Below are 19586 nucleotides of genomic sequence, written 5' to 3' on the forward strand. Positions count from 1 at the left end.
AGGAGAATGGCAGACTCAGACATCCAGATGTGGAGGTGCTTCATTTCAGAGATGGGTATTTAGATGGTCAACAAGCCTATAACATTCTTGCTGTGAAGCTGTGCAAACCATTTCAATAAGAGCAGAAAGGACTCAGCAGCGGCACAGGAGGCAGCAAACAGGGCTGCTAACAGGGGAGTTTGAGTGGGAGTTTGCAGGGGGGAGGTAGAAGGGGAGGCAGGAGGGTGCGGTGTGTGGTGTGCTCTGTGTCCCCAGGTGCTGTGGGCAGAGACCGCGGCAGCCATGAGTCAAGCAGCAGCAAACAGAATGCAGATGGCTGCATGTGGAAGCTGTGGTATGTATATAGTTCTAGCAGGTGAGCCGGAACAGAGGTATGTTTGCATGAAGTGCCGCCTAATAGCGTTACTGGAAGAAAAGATTAAGGGGTTGGAGATGCAGGTAGATACCCTGGTGGAGTTTAGATGGGGGTTCGAGCAGCTGATGGAGAACAGGCAAGGAGGGACTGAAGGGGAATGCTCAGGGGTGCAGGTGGAAGCAGAGGTAGAGGACAGTGAGGGGGGAATGTTAGGGGGAGAACAAGGGCAGTGGAAGCATGTGACCGTGAGAAGCAGGCCAAGGAAAAGGAGGGCTAGTGAGGGGGAAATAGAACTCAGGAACAGGTTTGGGTGTTTGGATAATGAGGAGGGGGGGCAGCAGGTGGTGACTGAAGGTGGGAGGGTGAGGAAGAAGGGAAGAGCAGCTAGTCCAATAGAGAGAGGAGAGGAGTTGATGGAAACAGCATCAAATCTGGGCCCCCAGAGGATTCAGGAAGGCACAAGGTGGAGTATAAGGGAAGATAGGAACAGACACAGGTTAGGACTAAAGGGATCAGAGAATAGATTAGTAGATCGCACTGTTGCCAGGCGACGGCAGGTGTATGTGATTGGGGACTCTTTACTGAGGAGATTAGACAGGCCTGTGACCAGGGCGGACCCAGAAAACAGAAGGGTGTGCTGTCTACCGGGCGCAAAGATACGCGATGTGGACCTGCGGTTGAAAAGGATACTAAAAGGAGCAGGTAAGAACCCCTTGATAATCCTTCATGTAGGAACAAATGACACGGCTAGGTTCTCGTTAGAGAGAATCAAGGGAGATTATGCCAGGCTGGGTAAAACGCTCAAGGAAATAGAGGCTCAGATTATCTTTAGTGGGATTCTGCCTGTTCCTAGAGAAGGGCAGCAAAGGGCTGATAGGATTGTGAGAATAAATAGTTGGCTAAGGGAGTGGTGCTATAAGGAGGGCTTTGGAATGTATGGCCACTGGGAGGCTTTCGGGGACAGACAGCTGTTCTCACGGGATGGACTTCACCTGAGTAGAGAAGGAAATAGACTTCTGGGAGAGAGGCTGGCTCATCTCATCAAAAGAGCTTTAAACTAGGAAGTTGGGGGAGACGGTTGGGAGATGTACAGTTAATCTCCACGCCAGATTCCAACATTGAAAAGGCGAGTGATGAGATAAGAGGAGATATAGCCAGGGGGATGGGATTGGATATAAGAAGGAGAGGGGGGATGAACAGTAAGAGGTCTGTAACAAATTGCGTTACTAATGGGAGACAGGCTAAACGGCATACATTAGGATGTTTATACACCAATGCGAGAAGCCTAGGTAACAAAATGGAGGAATTGGAGCTCCTGGTCCGAGAATTGAAACCGGATATCGTAGGAATAACTGAAACATGGTGGAACGGCAGTCACAACTGGAATACAGGTATGGAAGGGTATGCGCTGTTTAGGAACGACCGGAACAAAGGTAAAGGTGGGGGGGTGGCATTGTATGTCAATAATGAGATAAGCTGTAAAGAAATAATAGTTGATGGAATAGATAAGACGGAGTCCATCTGGGCAATACTCACACTGGGTAAAAGAACTACTAGAGCCTCTCCAGGGATAGTGCTTGGGGTGTGCTATAGACCGCCGGGATCAACCCAGGATATGGATAAAGAACTATTTAATGTGTTTAGGGAAGTAAATACTAATAGGAACTGTGTAATTATGGGGGACTTTAACTTCCCAGATATAGATTGGGGAACAAATGCTAGTAGCAATAATAGGGCTCAGATGTTCCTAGATGTGCTTGCTGATCAATTCCTTCATCAAGTAGTAGCCGAACCGACGAGGGGGGAGGCCATTTTGGATTTGGTTTTGGTGAGTAGTGAGGACCTCGTTGAGGAAGTGGTTGTAGGGGACAACTTGGGCTCCAGTGATCATGAGCTAATTCGGTTTAAACTAAATGGAAGGAGTAACAGAATTAAATCAAAGACTAGGGTTTATAATTTTAAAAAGGCTAATTTTAACAAATTAAGAGGACTGGTAAGGGAAGTGGATTGGGCAAACATATTAATGGATCTAAAGGCAGAAGAAGCCTGGGATTATTTTAAGTTAAAGCTGCATGAGCTGTCGGAGGCCTGTATCCCGAAAAAGGGAAAAAGGTTAGTAAGCAAGAGATTTAGACCGAGCTGGATGAGCGACCGTCTCAAAGGGGCGATTAGGAAAAAACAGAAAGCGTACAAAGAGTGGAAGAGGGGAGGGATCAGTAAGGAAACTTACCTTAGTGAGGTCAGAGCATGTAGAGATGGAGTGAGAAAGGCCAAAAGCCGTGTAATGTTGGACCTTGCGAGGGGAATTAAAAGCAATAGTAAGAGGTTTAACAGCCATATAAATAGGAAGAAAGCAAAGAAAGAAGAAGTGGGACCGCTGAAGACTATAGCTGGAGAGGAGATTAAGGATAATCTAGGCATGGCACAATAGCTAAACGAATATTTTGCATCGGTGTTCAATGAGGCCAATGAAGGGATTAGGAATATTGGCAGCGTGACAGAGGGGGATACAGGAGGGGGGATTACCGTATCCAAGGTAGAAACCAAACTTGAACACCTTAATGGGACTAAGTTGGGCGGACCGGATGATCTTCATCCGAGAATATTGAAGGAATTGGCGAGAGAAATAGCAGGCCCCTTAGCGATAATTTTTAATGAATCTGTAAACTCGGGGGTTGTTCCGTTGGACTGGAGAATAGCTAATGTGGTTCCTATTTTCAAGAAAGGGAAAAAAAGTGACCTGGGTAACTACAGGCCTGTCAGTTTAACATCTGTAGTGTGCAAGGTCCTGGAGAAAATTCTGAAGGAGAAAGTAGTTGAGGACCTTGAGGTCAATGGCAATTGCGACAAATTACAACATGGTTTTACCAAAGGCAGATCGTGCCAAACCAATCTGATCTCCTTCTTTGAGAAAGTAACGGACTTATTAGATAAGGGAAATGCTGTGGACCTAATATACCTTGATTTCAGTAAAGTGTTTGATACTGTACCGCACGAGGAATTATTGGTTAAACTGGAAAAGATGGGGATCGATATGAAGATCCAGAGGTGGATAAGGAACTGGTTAATGGGGAGACTGCAGCGGGTCGTATTGAAGGGTGAACTATCAGGTTGGAGGGAGGTCACCAGTGGAGTTCCTCAAGGTTCGGTTTTGGGACCCATTTTATTTAATCTATTTATTACTGACCTCGGAACCAATTGTAGGAGTGGGCTGATAAAGTTTGCAGATGACACAAATCTGGGAGGTATTGCCAATTCGGAGGAGGATCGGGATATTCTGCAGGGAGACTTGAATGACCTTGTGAATTGGAGTAACAGAAATAGGATGAAATTTAATAGTGAAAAGTGTAAGGTGATGCATTTAGGGATGACTAACAACAATTTTAGTTACAAGCTGGGGACGCATCGGTTAGAAGTAACGGAGGAGGAGAAAGACCTCGGGGTCCTTGTAGACCGCAGGATGACTATGAGTCGACAATGTGACGTGGCGGTGAAAAAAGCCAATGCGGTCTTGGAATGCATTAGGCGAGGTATATCTAGTAGGGATAAGGAGGTGCTGCTTCTGTTGTACAAGGCACTGGTGAGACCTCATTTGGAGTACTGTGTGCAGTTCTGGTCTCCCATGTTTAAAAAAGATGAACTCAAACTGGAACGGGTACAGAGAAGGGCCACTAGGATGATCAGAGGGATGGAAAACCTGTCGTATGAAAGGAGACTCGAGGAGCTCGGGTTGTTTAGCCTGACCAAACGAAGGCTGAGGGGGGATATGATTGCTCTCTTTAAATATATCAGAGGGATAAATACCAGGGAGGGAGAGGAATTATTCCATCTCAGTACTAATGTGGACACGAGAACGAATGGATATAAACTGGCCGTGGGGAAGTTTAGGCTTGAAATTAGACGAAGGTTTCTGACCGTCAGAGGGGTGAAATATTGGAACAGCCTTCCGAGGGAAATGGTGGGGGCGAAGGACCTGTCTGGTTTTAAGATTAAGCTAGATAAGTTTATGGAGGGAATGGTTTAATGGGATAACATGATTTTAGTCAAAGGAACAGCGTGCCATCGCTGGTAAATAGTATAATGGCTAATGAGGGTCAGGCTGGTGAATCTTGCCTACGTGCTCGGGGTTTTACTGATCGCCATATTTGGGGTCGGGAAGGAATTTTCCTCCAGGGTAGATTGGCAGAGGCCCTGGAGGTTTTTCACCTTCCTCCGCAGCATGGGGCAGGGATCGCTAGCTGGAGGATTCTCTGCTAATTGAAGTCTCTAAACCACAGGATTTGGGGACTTCAACAGCAGAGTCAAGGGAAGGGTAGGGACGGCTTTGTGGCCTGCATCATGATAGACTCATAGACTAATAGACTTTAAGGTCAGAAGGGACCATTATGATCATCTGGTCTGACCTCCTGCATGATGCATGCGGGAGGTCAGACCAGATGATCATAATGGTCCCTTCTGACCTTAAAGTCTATGAGTCTATGAGACTCCACAAGAAAATGTTACCTATCCAAGTGGAAACATTTTTTTATCTGGGGCCAGCAAAATCATGTATCTCCAGAAACAGCAAATGGTTCCCCTATTTTAGATTATCATTTTACTCTCAAGATGACCAATCTTTCCCTAGTTTGCTATGCCATCAGATTTTTACTTGATCTTTACTTTCCCAGGAACAGCCAGATTCTTGAAGGGTCAGATCAGAACTTTTCCACCAGTAAAAAAATGAACCCCTCACTGAGACCTTAACTTAGTAGTACTCTCAGCACTCACTAAGCCACTTTGGAACTTTTTGCTCCATGAGCCATGAGCCATGTCTCATCTGCCAATAAAGTTTGCCTTCCTTGTTGCCATCACCTCAGCCAGAAGGGTAGGTGAAGTTGGGGCCATCAGGGATGATCCACCATGCTATTCCATAAGGACAAAGTTTTGCTATGACTCCACCCAAAACTCATTCCAAAGATAGATTTGGAATTTCATATAAACCAGTCAATTCACTTATTTGTATTCCTTCTGAAGCTCCATGCCTCGAGCAAGGAGATAAGACTTCATTCCCTCAACATGCAACAAGCCTTGATCAGGGAGTCACCTAGTCTGTTCATTGCCATAACGGAATGAGTTTGAGGTTAAGCTATACCCTCTCAGAGGATAATAAAGTCAATCTCTGGCTGTAGCCTACTCTATCAGAGAGCACAGCCTCCTCCCCCATACCCCAAATAAAAACCATTGGGACAATAATTTGAACTAACCCAACAATAGTTTTTCTGCAGACTATAGAAAATAGTGGCTGGCAATCTCTACTTCTTTCTGAACAAGCCCAGAATATTCTTTATTTTTTGTGATTTTACATTAAAGTAATGTTGCACACTCATTATGTAAAGAAGCATGCAGCTTTAAAGGGTAATTGGCAAGAGCAGAAGAATGCAGGGGTTGATTTGTTAGGCCAGAGGATCTGTCTGGCAGAAAATGTAATTTCAATATCCTGTTAGCAAGGCTGGGGAATCCTTGATGAGGTATAAACTGGGAAATGTTCTGTAGAAGAATGTCAGAACAAACATCACTAGAAAAACAGAGATTTATGATAGGCTGGAAAAGATTGGGAGGAGATGATCACTTGGGGTTTATAATAGTCTCCTGAACAGAAAAATGAATGTATGAAAAAAAGCCAGATAAGCAAAAATTTGGTGCAGAAAAAAACAACCTATCATTTTTCGGTTCAAAGATCTGTTATTAATGGCAAAGACAAATGGGCTTTTTACAGCCAGAATCCTCAATAACAAAGGAAAACCAACTTTTTGCAGTCAATCTCCTTTTTCATCCACAGGCAATTCTGGTTCCAAGTTCTATCAGTCAGGGGGCTCATTCATTCTTCCACTGGTTTACAAATAGAAGGGAGGCAATTTGCAGCTCCCCGGTTCAGGGGCTGGTTTATGCCTGTTACAATAGCATCTATGAACCATTGCAGGGCAGAGAATATCTAGGCTACAGGCAGGAGTGCCGCCAGCTTTTCTGCTGCCCTAGGCGGCGGAAGGTCCCACCGCCGAAATACCACCGCGGTCGCCACCCCCCAAATTGTAGTGCCCTAGGTGACCGCCTAGGTCGCTCAATGGGTTGTGCCGGCCCTGGCTACAGGCCTGAATTCCAGAATGCTGCTCTCCTGCACAGGACCAGTATAGAAGGCTGCTACACCGGGGGTTTCATGGAGGGTGGAGGGGGATAGTATGTGCATGGTGGTAGCACAGAGGTGAATTCACTTCACAAATCTCTCATCGGATCACTTTTCTTGTAGTGATTCCTAATGGATCAATTTACTCTAGTTAAGCCCATTTCCAAGGCTGGGTTTCTGGTACTCTCTGTAATGAGAGCAGATCCATTTGGTAGATTCTCTGCTGAGAGCCATAGATCTGTTAGAAGAGTGGCTTGCCTAAAGGTGACCTACCGTCCTATTAGAACCTCAAAAAGTTACCTCCCAAAGCTTTTTTTCTTGTCTTGGGCCCTATGGGTGTTTAAGCCTAGTTGATTATTGGAGTCAGTGAGAACAAAGTGGGTGTGTTTGACATTTCCTCCACTTCTGCATGAAACTGCCAGATGGCAAATTTAAAAAATGTGAGCAGTTCAGTTAGTCAATTCCTTGGTTTTCCTGAGCTTTGAAACTGCCACCTTAGAAGGCAAACACTATTGACTAAGGGCAAGGCACCTTCTGCTTCCAACTTCTCAGACCAGCTGTCTACATTGTTGGGAGCATTAACTTGATGAATCAGATCATAGCCCTGCAGCATTACTCCCATTTTGCTCACAAACTTCCTTGAAGGGCCATTAAATATGCTATCTTCCTTCACTGGTTGAGGTGAGCAAGTGTGATTTCCAGTGTTGCCAAATCTCACAATTCTACTGTGAGTCCCACAATATTTGGTGTTTTTCTTAATGCCTCAGCTCTTGGGGTCATGTTATTACAGTAACTCCTCACTTAAAGTCGTCCCGCTTAACATTGTTTCATTGTTACATTGCTGATCAATTAGGGAACATGCTTATTTAAAGTTGTGCAATGCTCCCTTATAACATCGTTTGGCAGCCGCCTGCTTTGTCCACTGCTTGCAAGAAGAGCAGCCCATTGCAGCTAGCTGGTGGGGGCTTGGAACTAGGGTGGACGGGAAGCCCCCCTATCAGCTCTCCGTTCCCTGCTTACCCCATCTTCCATAGAGCGGGGGGGGGGACACGACAGGGCTCAGGACGGAGGGAGGTTCCCGGCAGCAGCTGCCGTCTCAGCTTGCTGATTAACTTAAAAAGGTAGTGTACTTAGAATGGGGTCAGCATACTTAAAGGAGCAATGCGCATCTCTCTCTCACACACAGGGTGTGTGTCTCTGTCTCTGTCTGCCATGCTGTCTCCCCTCCCTCCATTTGTGCTGCCTTGTAGAGTGTGAGGCTACATTAACAACAATGAGATAACCGTTGAGGGCTCAGCCAATTGCTAGTTCATCATTTAACACTAAGGCATCCCCATGGAAATATCCCACCCTCTGACTCCTCCACCTCAGCCAAGCTTCACAATCATCATCACTGTGTACCAGTATTAAATTGTTTGTTTAAAATTTATACTCTGTGTGTGTGTGTGTGTGTGTATGTATGTATATATGTATATATATATATATATATATATATATATATATAAAATATAGTCTTTTGTCTGGTGAAAAAAAAAATTCCCTGGAACCTAACCCCCCCCCATTTACATTAATTCTTATGGGGAAATTGGATTCGCTTAACATCGTTTCGCTTAACATCGTTTCGCTTAAAGTCGCATTTTTCAGGAACATAACTACTACGTTAAGTGAGGAGTTACTGTACCTCAGAATCTCAGCTCTTGTTTTAAGTTAGTTTTGAGCCACTGCAGTCGAAGACAAAAGATTGAAAATGTGACCCAAGTGTACCCTAAGACACAGAAACCAAGAGACAAATCAAATGAAGCCAAAATGTATTTATTTGTTCGTAATTCTTGTGGTTTCGGTAGCCTGACTCATGATTTTTGAACACTTGGGGTTGGCAATGCTGGGTTCCTAATTGGCCCTTGGGTACTTCACATCTAGAATGGATACCACAGCATATTTGGGGCAGGCAGTGTGTTATTATCTGCATTGTTGAAATACTTTTGTTATTCACCCACATATTCTTTCCTCTACCAATTCTGCTGCAATAGCCTCCCAGGACTATACTGATGTAATGTAGCCTACTCCTTTGGGTTTTAGTATTTGGGAAACCACGCCTGAAGATGGTAAGACCAGCACTGTAGATGACTGTCAAAGCACTGCTACCTTCTCCATTCCAGCTCTGACCAATTAGCTAGCTGTCTGAGATGCTTTTGGAAGTTTCTGCTTGGCTCTATGGTGAATACTATTTCTATCCTTCTTCCCTATCCATTGTTTTGTTTAGGAAACTATCAGTTTTTTCATGACTGCTAGTATTGTTATATTTGGAGACTGACTGACTGGACTGGCTTTGTTAATGTGAATTCAGTCTTTAAGAAGCCCTGTCATTAAGGCCAGATCTTTGAACCCCAAAAGTGTAGGCTGTTGTTTATTTTTGCACCCGGGTTTGGTTTGCATGGCCTGTTATACCCCAACAAATTTTGTTTTCTGGACACTTGACTATTAAAGATCCGCAGCAGTTCTCTTCCACCAACTTCTCTCATTGTAGTAGTCAGTAAACTGACAAATAATTAAAAAAGCAATCCTGGCCCAGAGAGCTTGAAGTCCTGTGTGTGAGACAGTTCATAGTCAGTGAATTAAAAAGGCAAGTAGGGGCATGGCTGAGTTGGGAGGATGAGATGACAAACCAGATTTGCAGAATAGCAGAAGTCCTAGTTTGTGCTTTGCCTAACCAGTGCCAGATAGTAGCCGTTGTGAGGGAAGCAGTCACTGGGTTTGGGAACAGCATGTGTAACTTCTAACCTGAACTTCAGTGACACATGAAGGGCAACGGGGTCCAGGAGAGCTTGCTGTATTTTAAAGAATCCTTATTGAGGTTGCAGGAACAAACCATCCCGATGTGTAGAAAGAATAGTAAATATGGCAGGCGACCAGCTTGGCTAAAAAGTGAAATCCTTGCTGATCTTAAACGCAAAAAAGAAGCTTACAAGAAGTGGAAGATTGGACAAATGACCAGGGAGGAGTATAAAAATATTGCTCAGGCATGCAGGAGTGAAATCAGGAAGGCCAAATCACACTTGGAGTTGCAGTTAGCAAGAGATGTTAAGAGTAACAAAAAGGGTTTCTTCAGATATGTTAGCAACAAGAAGAAAATCAAGGAAAGTGTGGGCCCCTTACTGAATGAGGGAGGCAACCTAGTGACCGAGGATGTGGAAAAAGCTAATGTACTCAATGATTTTTTTGCCTCTGTCTTCACGAACAGGGTCAGCTTCACTGGGCAGTACAGTATGGGGAGAAGGTGACCAGCCCTCTGTGGAGAAAGAAGTGGTTCGGGACTATTTAGAAAAACTGGACGTGCACAAGTCCATGGGGCCGGAGGCGCTGCATCCGAGGGTGCTAAAGGAGTTGGCGGGTGAGATTGCAGAGCCATTAGCCATTATTTTTGAAAACTCATGGCGATCGGGGGAGGTCCCAGATGACTGGAAAAAGGCTAATGTAGTGCCCATCTTTAAAAAAGGGAAGAAGGAGGATCCGGGGAACTTCAGGCCAGTCAGCCTCACCTCAGTCCCTGGAAAAATCATGGAGTAGGTCCTCAAGGAATCAATTATGAAACATTTAGAGGAGAGGAAAGTGATCAGGAACAGTCAGCATGGATTCACGAAGGGGAAGTCGTGCCTGACTAACCTAATTGTCTTCTATGATGAGATAACTGGCTCTGCGGATGAGGGGAAAGCAGTGGATGTGTTATTCCTTGACTTTAGCAAAGCTTTTGATACGGTCTCCCACAGTATTCTTGCTGCCAAGTTAAAGAAGTATGAGCTGGATGAATGGACTGTAAGGTGGATAGAAAGCTGGCTAGATCGTCGGGCTCAACGGGTAGTGATCAATGGCTCCATGTCTAGTTGGCAGCCGGTTTCAAGCGGAGTGCCCCAAGGGTCGGTCCTGGGGCCAGTTTTGTTTAATATCTTTATTAATGATCTGGAGGATGGTGTGGACTGCATTTTCAGCAAGTTTGCAGATGACACTAAACTAGGAGGCGTGGTAGATACACTAGAGGGTAGGGATCGGATACAGAGGGACCTAGACAAATTAGAGGATTGGGCCAAAAAAAACCTGGACAAGTGTAGAGTCCTGCACTTAGGGCGGAAGAATCCCATGCACTGCTACAGACTAGGGACCGAATGGCTAGGTAGCAGTTCTGCAGAAAAGGACCTAGGGGTCACAGTGGACAAGAAGCTGGATATGAGTCAACAGTGTGCTCCTGTTGCCAAGAAGGCTAAAGGCATTTTGGGCTGTATAAGTAGGGGCATTGCCAGCAGATCGAAGAACGTGATCGTTCCCCTTTATTCGACATTGGTGAGGCCTCATCTGGAATACTGTGTCCAGTTTTGGGCCCCACACTACAAGAAAGATGTGGAAAAATTGGAAAGAGTCCAACGGAGGGCAACAAAAATGATTAGGGGTCTGGAGCACATGACTTATGAGGAGAGGCTGAGGGAACTGGGATTGTTTAGTCTCCAGAAGAGAAGAATGAGGGGGGATTTGATAGCAGCCTTCAACTACCTGAAGGGGGGTTCCAAAGAGGATGGAGCTCGGCTGTTCTCAGTGGTGGCAGATGACAGAACAAGGCGCAATGGTCTCAAGTTGCAGTGGGGGAGGTCCAGGTTGGATATTAGGAAAAACTATTTCACTAGGAGGGTGGTGAAACACTGGAATGTGTTACCTAGGGAGGTGGTGGAGTCTCCTTCCTTGGAGGTTTTTAAGGCCCGGCTTGACAAAGTCCTGGCTGGGATGATTTAGTTGGGAATTGGTCCTGCTTTGAGCAGGGGGTTGGACTAGATGACCTCTTGAGGTCCCTTCCAACCCTGATATTCTATGATTCTATGATTCTATAACATGAGCCATCTGCTCTCAACAATTTACGTTCAGCTATACGCCATGGGATACACTATATATTTAACTTCACAGTGTATTGCTTTATCTGCTGTGATCAAACAACAGAAAAAAAGTACTGGGGGGAAATAATGAAGAATCAGGAATATTCTTTACTGACTCCAAATAGGCAGTTGGGGAAGGATAAAACCCACTTCACGGTAAATATTAAACAGTATGGTGTGTGTCCAAATGCTTTCTGCTGGCTGTTCCTTGCCTTTCATTCACCATTTGGCAGCACATTCTTGAGAGTTGCTTTTTTTTTTTTGCATTTTTCTGCACTCAGCTTTGTTTGAACTAAACTAAAGGATATTTCATATTAATTCTTCTGTCTTTTTTGACTCAGACCAGTTGCAATAGGGTGGGGCTGGCCTCCCAGGCCACAGCAGCAGCTGTGGAGAATCTAGTAGAGTGGGTTCTATGATCCTTCAGCTGTGACATCTCCTCTCTGGATGGACAAGTGTTCTCAGCAACAGGAGCTCTGCTAGTGGCCTATTAACAAATTTGCAAGAGCTAGCAGTATCCAAACCCAGGGTAATGGAAGTATTTTACAGGATGGTGATGTGGCACTGACTTATGCATATTTAACATCAGGCACTTGTGTTCCCTTACATCAGATTTTGAAACGTAACTGAGAAATAATTTTTTTGCCTTATTTTTTCCTTATTACTTATAAAGGTATGCCCAGGCTTTTAATTTAATTTTCCCCCCAATGTGTTTTTTTTTTCATGTTTGAGCTCTCCCATCCCTCCTTTTCTAGAGGAGTTTGGCAAGAACTCTTTAAGAATTGGCATCCTCCACTCTAATTTCAGAAATGGGCAAAAGAGAGCAGCAGCTCAGATTACAGCTTCCTGCCACATCATTATTTAGCTCCTCCCAATATTTTGCCAGTGTCCTCTGACAAACGGGGTGTAGTGATGGGCTAATAGTTCCAAAGTAAAATACAAGCCAAAAAAAGATGTTTCAAAATACAAACCTTTGAGGAAGTTCCATAAAGAACCAGTAAAGAACTAACACCAGTTTCCCTTTTCCTTTTCAGTTTAGCTTTTAAAAAATTTGAAGACTGTCCTGAAACTTCTCATGTCAGTTGATGCCAGCTTTTGTCCCAGTTGTAGGTATCTTGTCACTGGAGTCTAAAGCCACTATTGGCCCAGAGAAGCTGATTGTTGGGGGGGGAAAGGAACTGAAAGCATCTCGTTTTCCAAACTTGGCACTAATTGTGAGTTGTCTCTGCAAAATATGGGCATGCAAATGTGGGTATGGTACGTGCATAATTACTTAAGCTCCCTTGTACATACATTTTGGGGAAAGACAACTTTGGGCTCAGGTTTTGAAATTATCTGTCCCCAACTCTGCAATACATGCTTAAACATATTTAATCGCTGTTCCTAATAGACCGCTGCTATTGGTGGACAGCAGATTTAGCTCTGGTCAGGAAGATTCTCTGTCAGAGACCTTCTCTGGGTTTTAAAGCTGGCTTCACACACACTGCAGGTTCCAGGATCCTCAGGGCCCTAGAGTTGAAAGGATTTTGTTATTTTGGATTTTTTGTTTGAAAGTTCATTATGGGCCAGAGTCTCACCCCCTCAAGAAAATTGAGTCATACCTCTCTTAGAGCCCTAGTCAGTGGGTATGTACCAGAAAAGGCAAATGTTCATTTTATGAACTAAATCCTGTAGCACTTAGGCAAAATTCCAATGAAACCAATGGGAGTAATAACTTCAGGATTTGGCTGCAGAGGCAAACCCTGCCCTTTTCTCCATGGGACAGTGGGACATCTGGCAGAAGAATGAGTGAAGTTTGGCTTAGCAAAGGGCGACAAAATTCAGTGGACTCTACAGCAACTCTGAAACACAGCTCTATGGGGATTCCCTGCACAGGCGATATCTAGGGATCTGATCAGGAGAGCGATGAGCCAGAAAATATGCTGCTATGCAGATTCTCCAGCCCTTCCTTCTCACAGAGGGGAGCGTTCCAGCCATTAACATGGAGTCGCCTCTGCAAAGTGTCTTCACAGCCACTTTGCCGCTTTGAGGAGGATTCATTTTCCCTTCCATCCAAGGATATCCTCAGATCCCAGCTGAGATACTCAGGCTGAGCCCTGGACTGTGGATTTGCTGCTATATGCAGATTATCATTATTAATTATTTGTATTACTGTAGCACCTTAGAGCCCGAGTCATGTACCAGGCCCCCATTGTGCATACGGTCTGAACTGTCCATACACCTTCAGTACACAGTGTTCAGCCTTGTTACTCCAGCACTGCTGGTGAGCCAGCCTCACAGTATATTCTGCATACCCTGGAGTTTGCCATTTTGTCCTTTACTCTTCCCTTAATCCCAATACGTGCAAAGTGGTTCTGGGGTGGACCAATTGGCTCTATTTCTTGTGAGCAAGTTTTTATAATGGTGAATACGTCAGCACTTTCATTTCAAGTATTGTCTCAATGTACGTGGCATAGTTACGTTCTGGCTTTCATGGAGGAAGATGTGAGGGAATGCGTTCTATTGGGAGTAATTCAATATGCACACAATGTGAGTAAGAGAGAGGCTGCATTGGTAAATGACACAGATTTCCACACAAAACATTTTTTGTTAGACTTGGAACTAAATGAAAGCTCACTTATTCCATACTGACTCGTTGAAGATTACTCCAGGTTCCTAAGACATGGGCCCAGACACAGGTTTGCTCTTTTTAACAGATTGCCCTGCCCAATCCTGTGCTTTTTCTGTTTTTCTCTGCACTGACACTGCTATAGCGATATGGAAATATGTGCTAATACCACAGTTGTCACAGGAAGGAAAGAAGAAAAATGATGTGGAACAAAGTAAAAAATTCACAATCACATGGAAAAAATCTTAGGATCTTAGGCTACAAACACAATATAGGGCTGGCACGGACTGAATGCAGATGGTAATGATGACAATAATATAAATCATATCAGTGCTTTATAATTCTATATGTAATTATTATTTAAATCAGTTTTCCGGGCACTCACTTGTTTATCTCTCTGAGTATCATCCTTAGCACTTTTTACAAAAGCTAGGTACAACATTTGCTACTCTCCAATCCTCCAGTATAGTAGCTGACTTTAATGAAAGATGGCACATTTTTCTTAGCAGCTCTGCTGTTTCATTGTTAAATTCCTTCAGAGCTGTTGGGTGTGTACCATTTGTTTGCTCTTGACTATATTAAGTTGTTCCATCATCTTCTCTTTTTACACCTCCTTTTTTAACAAGCCTTATCAACATTTTCTGGTAAAAATCAATGTTAAAGTCATTTAGCATCATTGCAATGTCCTTACTCTCCGTAATTTTTCCCTTCACTCTATAGTAGTGCAGCATACCAGTAATTCTCTCATAGGTTTCCTGCTTCTGACACTCTGAAATATTTTCTTATTTCTTCAAAACCCTTCTTAAGCTCTCATCATTTCCATCTGACATTTGACTTGTAACATATGCTCCTTTCTAATAGCTTCAATTTGATGGGATTTCCAGTTTCCAGTTACTTATTATGGCTTAGATGACCTTTGAACCTTGCCATTGAACCATTGTTTTTTGTGGTTGTTAGTAAGAATCTCTTTGTTTAATGTTCTCTTTCCCACACCAAAGAAAACAACACTCAGAACCAAGCCACCAGGGGCACTACAAAGTTCACCATCTCTATTCACGTGTATTCTTGAATGAGAGAGAGAGTACACTACCAGGAATCTGATTCAGTGTGTTTGGGACACCTCTACCTCTAAATGAAATGCTAACCATTTTAGAGTAAAAACCCTTAATATGCAATTTATGAACTGCACTGGCTCTGTTATTTGCATGAACCACCTCAAATAATCTAACAAAAATACCATGCATCTGTTTTGAATTCATTGTCCCATATTGAGAAAGCCTATTTCATGAGGAAAAGCTCCAGGAATGTTATAGTTCCTGTAACTGTGTTAGATCTCTCTGTTTCTGTCTAGCTTTCCAGACACACCAGATCCCATTCAAATCAGTCCTAAAGCCTTTACAGTTGACTCATTAGTGAAAAGATGCAACTAAGTAGTAGTTTATGTAGGTCTAGGGCTTGCCACGCACTGAGTCCTGGACTGTGGCTCTGTTAGCCACTGCTACACTGGGGCCGGGGATAGGAAATGCATCAAAAGGAAGAGCCTGCACCACTGAAATCAATGGGAGTTTTGCCATTTATTTAATTGGAGGTAAGAACAGGGCTCCAATAGCAGAGGTTGAAGATATTCTGTCTATGCCCCCTAAATGCACTTATTTCAATAAATGGCAGAGGTGAAAGTCAGCCAGTATGGGTGAAGTGGCCGCCAGTATGGGCTCATACGCAGCCGATGTTAAAGTGCTGCCGTGGCAGCGCTTTAAGGACCCTCTAATATCGCTGCCCCTTTTGCCCCTCCTCCCCCCTCCCCGTCAGCAGCCCTGCTGGAGGGCAGTGTCTAAAAAGGGGAAGCTGTCCTGGGGCCCAGTGATTTCAATGGGCCCAGGGCTCCCGGCTGCCGCTACCACGGGAGCGGCCGGAGCCCCAGTCCCTTTAAATCACTGCCGGAGCCCTGGGCAGCGCAGGCCAGGCAGCGCAGAAGGGCTGTCTGGGAGATGCTGACCCTCAGCTCCGCCCCTTCTGCCCGAGGCCCATCCCCTTCCACCCAAGGCCCCGCCCATTCTGGGGGCCTGGAGTCGGACCCCCATACTGGTAAATCTTTTATGTTACTTTCACCCTGATAAATGGTCTGTTATTTCCACCAAGATTTAGGGACCAGATCCTCAGCTGGTGTAAATTGGAATAGCTCCATTGGCTACACCAATTTCCATCTGCTAAGAGTCAGGCCAAAAGATTTCATTGTTAACCTGAGAGAAATGCTGTGCCCCTTCCTGATCACTTGTGTTCTATTGCTTTCTGGATTCATATACCCATTTTGCTTAATGATCACTTCTGCTCAGTTCAGCTCTTAAAATGCTGCTTTATCTTTGTTGCTTTCAGCTGAGATTTTCTGGTGTTTTTCTCCTTGTTCAAGACACAACTGTATCACTAGCTTCACTATAAGGAGAATACAGACTGCTCAAGAGTCACAGTGCCCTTTTCCAAAAGAAATCACTAGTAACGTTATATATTTTAGCGTGCTTTCCTTTCTTCCTACATTCCTACTCAACATCTAGTTCCAACCTCTTCAGAGAATCTAAGGGCCAGTTTGGTTTTTCTGCATGGCAGGGTGGTCCTTGCAGCATCTAACACAGCCAACAAAACTCCGTAGGCTAAAGTCTGCTCTCAGTTACACACATTCAACTTTCATTGAAATCCATGGCAGTTGCACCCATCGTAAATAAGAACAGAATTTGTCCTTAGGCTTTGCATTTAACCAGATTTTTCATTAACAGAACAATAGCATCTGAGTTTTACTTCACTTCAAAAGAAATATGCTTTTTGTCATGTGGAGACATAAATGCATTTTCTATCAGTGTGCAATCCTACAGATGTGAAGGGCCAGAACTCTTCCTCCATAGGGTTTTAAAAAAAGAGATCCTCCCAAAAATGCCAATGTGCAACATTTCTTTTTAAAAAGTATAGGTAAATGGAAAGAAATGACGAGTGACTCTGTGTGTGTGTTTGTGGGAGGGGAGATAAATGGACCCAAAATACTTACATACCTGATAACACATTCCACCTTATTGCCACTTGGTTGTGCCCATAGGCCAATCTTGACTACTAGTTTCTGCTCCCATTGCATCACCTTTTCCCTGTCCTGATCTGGCAGTCTAGTTTAAGAGAGCAAGATATTTGTAAGCATAAGTTCTTCTTTGAGTAGTGTCCCTATAGGTGCTCCATTCTCAGTGTGCTTACACTCCATACACCTCAGATCGGAGATTTTAGTTAGCAGGGTCTCTTTGGTCCTTGCATGTGCCCCCTGCAGCCTCGTGCCCTGCACCAAGGCAATATAGAGCTGTGTGGGCGAACTGCCCTTAGACAGAGCCTTAAGCAGCATCCAAATTGAGTTTACTTCAACTGTATTTTTCTCTCATTCTTACTAGTTAGTGTTAGTTCATAGAGTCCCTTTGTGTTATTTATCTGTAGTAATGTTATAGTTTTTAAAACAACAACAAAAATCTTTTAAAAATGTACTTATACTTTTAGAATAAGGACCATTGTCCCTTCACCTGTTTTTCTTTTGGTTTTCCTCCTCAGGGGAACTTAAACTCTGGGAGGGTATGCCCTGTTCTCCTGGGTTTAAATGCTGCCTTTTGTTCCCAGAGGCTTTCCTGGTCAGTGACAGATGCTCCCAGTGTGTTCTCTGCCTTGATAGGTCACACTTTCCCCCAAAGTGTAATATCTGTCTGCAATTAAAATCAAGGGCCAGAAAGAACTGGGGACTTAAACTATGTCTCCTCATAATAGAGTTCACTCCAATCAGCCTCTGACCGTGGGTAGGGGACCCCCTGCAAACAACTGTTTCTGATTAGGTCGATCACTTCGACCTCCTCAGCGCAGCGCTCCCCTAGAGCATCGAAGACGAAATCTCTGAAATCCTTTCAAAAAGACTCTAAAAAGCCCTCTTCAAGTCCTCTGGGTTGAGAATCTATCTCAAAGAGACCATTTCTGATTCAGACACCCACTTCGGCACTTACCAATCTCCAACTTGAAGTTCCTCAGGTACTGTGACCACCAGCAAAACTAACTCTGGCTCTAGAAGATTAGTATCACTGAGTGATTGGAGCAGCAGAGAGAAGAAGACCAGCTCTTCTAAATCAGTTCCAACAGAGTCTACTAGTACCTTGGTACCCAGCACTTTGGCTTCACAAAAGACCAGACTGATACCTATTGGTCATTCACTGGAGTGCATGAGACCTTCAGTACCATTGACACCTTCTGCCAATTACCTCTGCCCAACTTACCTCATTGGCTCCGTCCACTGTTCTGTTACCACAAGAGTTTCAATTTTCTGAGGACTTGGGAGTAACAGAAATGCCTGAATTTCCCCTGTTCAGCACCAACCTATTCTCAATAGTGAGCACCTTTCAATCTCCAGAGATTCATCCAATACCGACAGAGTATCCACCTATCTCTATGACTGCTCCACCTCTACCAAAAAGAGGAGGAAGATGATGGGGACTTTTCATCAGTTTCCCACATTTCTGCCCAGGGCTCTCCATTTCGTTATCAAGGAACATTCTATCCTGAGACCTCTAAGGAGTCGGATTATCCTTGTGAGCGACACTGTCCATCCCGCTGGTATGATACTCTTGGATGCCTCCACCGATGCCTCGGAGGCTGTACTGGGACCCTTGGATGGCTTACCATCAGCAATTTTCCAGGGCCCCTAGTGTTTCTCACTGGGAGAAAAGCAGACAATCCCCAGAAGCCACTCTCTCTAGGGCTCCTCATCCACAAAACACGACCTTTCAGGAACAGGAAGTGAGATTGGAGAAAGAGATTATCCCTACAACAAACATCTCTTCCTCCTCCCCAAATGAAGCTGTCATGCCTTCCCCATCGTCCTTGGCTGACAATTTTAAACAGTTCCAGGACCTCATAAAAAGGTAGACTCCTTGCAAGTTCCACGGGAGGAGGTTAAGCAGTTGCATCATAAATTACTTGACAGTCTGCACAATTCATCATCTGCCAGCATTGTGCTAACTATTCATGAGTCCTTGTTATACTCTGCAAAAACACCCCAGCCTCAGTATCACTCACCTGTGAGAGGGTGGACAAAAATATTACATTCCCTCCATGGACTCTGAATTTTTATTTTTGCATCCATTCCCCAACTCCCTTGTGATTGATGCTGTGAATGAGAGTGTCAGAAAGCACTAAATTGACTCCATATGATAAAGACCTAAAGCATTTTGATTTATTTGGCCATAAGTCGTGCTCATTGGCTGCCTTACAATTTAGGATCACCAATCATCAAGCCCTCATAGTAAAATACAGCCATAATAACTCTTCAAAGTTGAATGCCTTTATTGAACATGTTCCGACAGAACAGAGTGAGCAATTCCAGGAGATCATTGCAGAGAGCCAATGGCACACAAAAACATCTCTGCGGGCCTCTCTGAATGCCACTGATAAAGCCGCTCATTCTATCTCCAGTGCTAGTCATGAAGAGAGTTTTCTGGCTTTAGCTCTCGGGTTTTCTGAGGGAAGTCCGAAATCCAGCTGAGG

This window comes from Chrysemys picta, chromosome 1 (genome assembly GCF_011386835.1).
Source record: "Chrysemys picta bellii isolate R12L10 chromosome 1, ASM1138683v2, whole genome shotgun sequence".
Classification (NCBI taxonomy): Eukaryota; Metazoa; Chordata; order Testudines; family Emydidae; genus Chrysemys; species Chrysemys picta.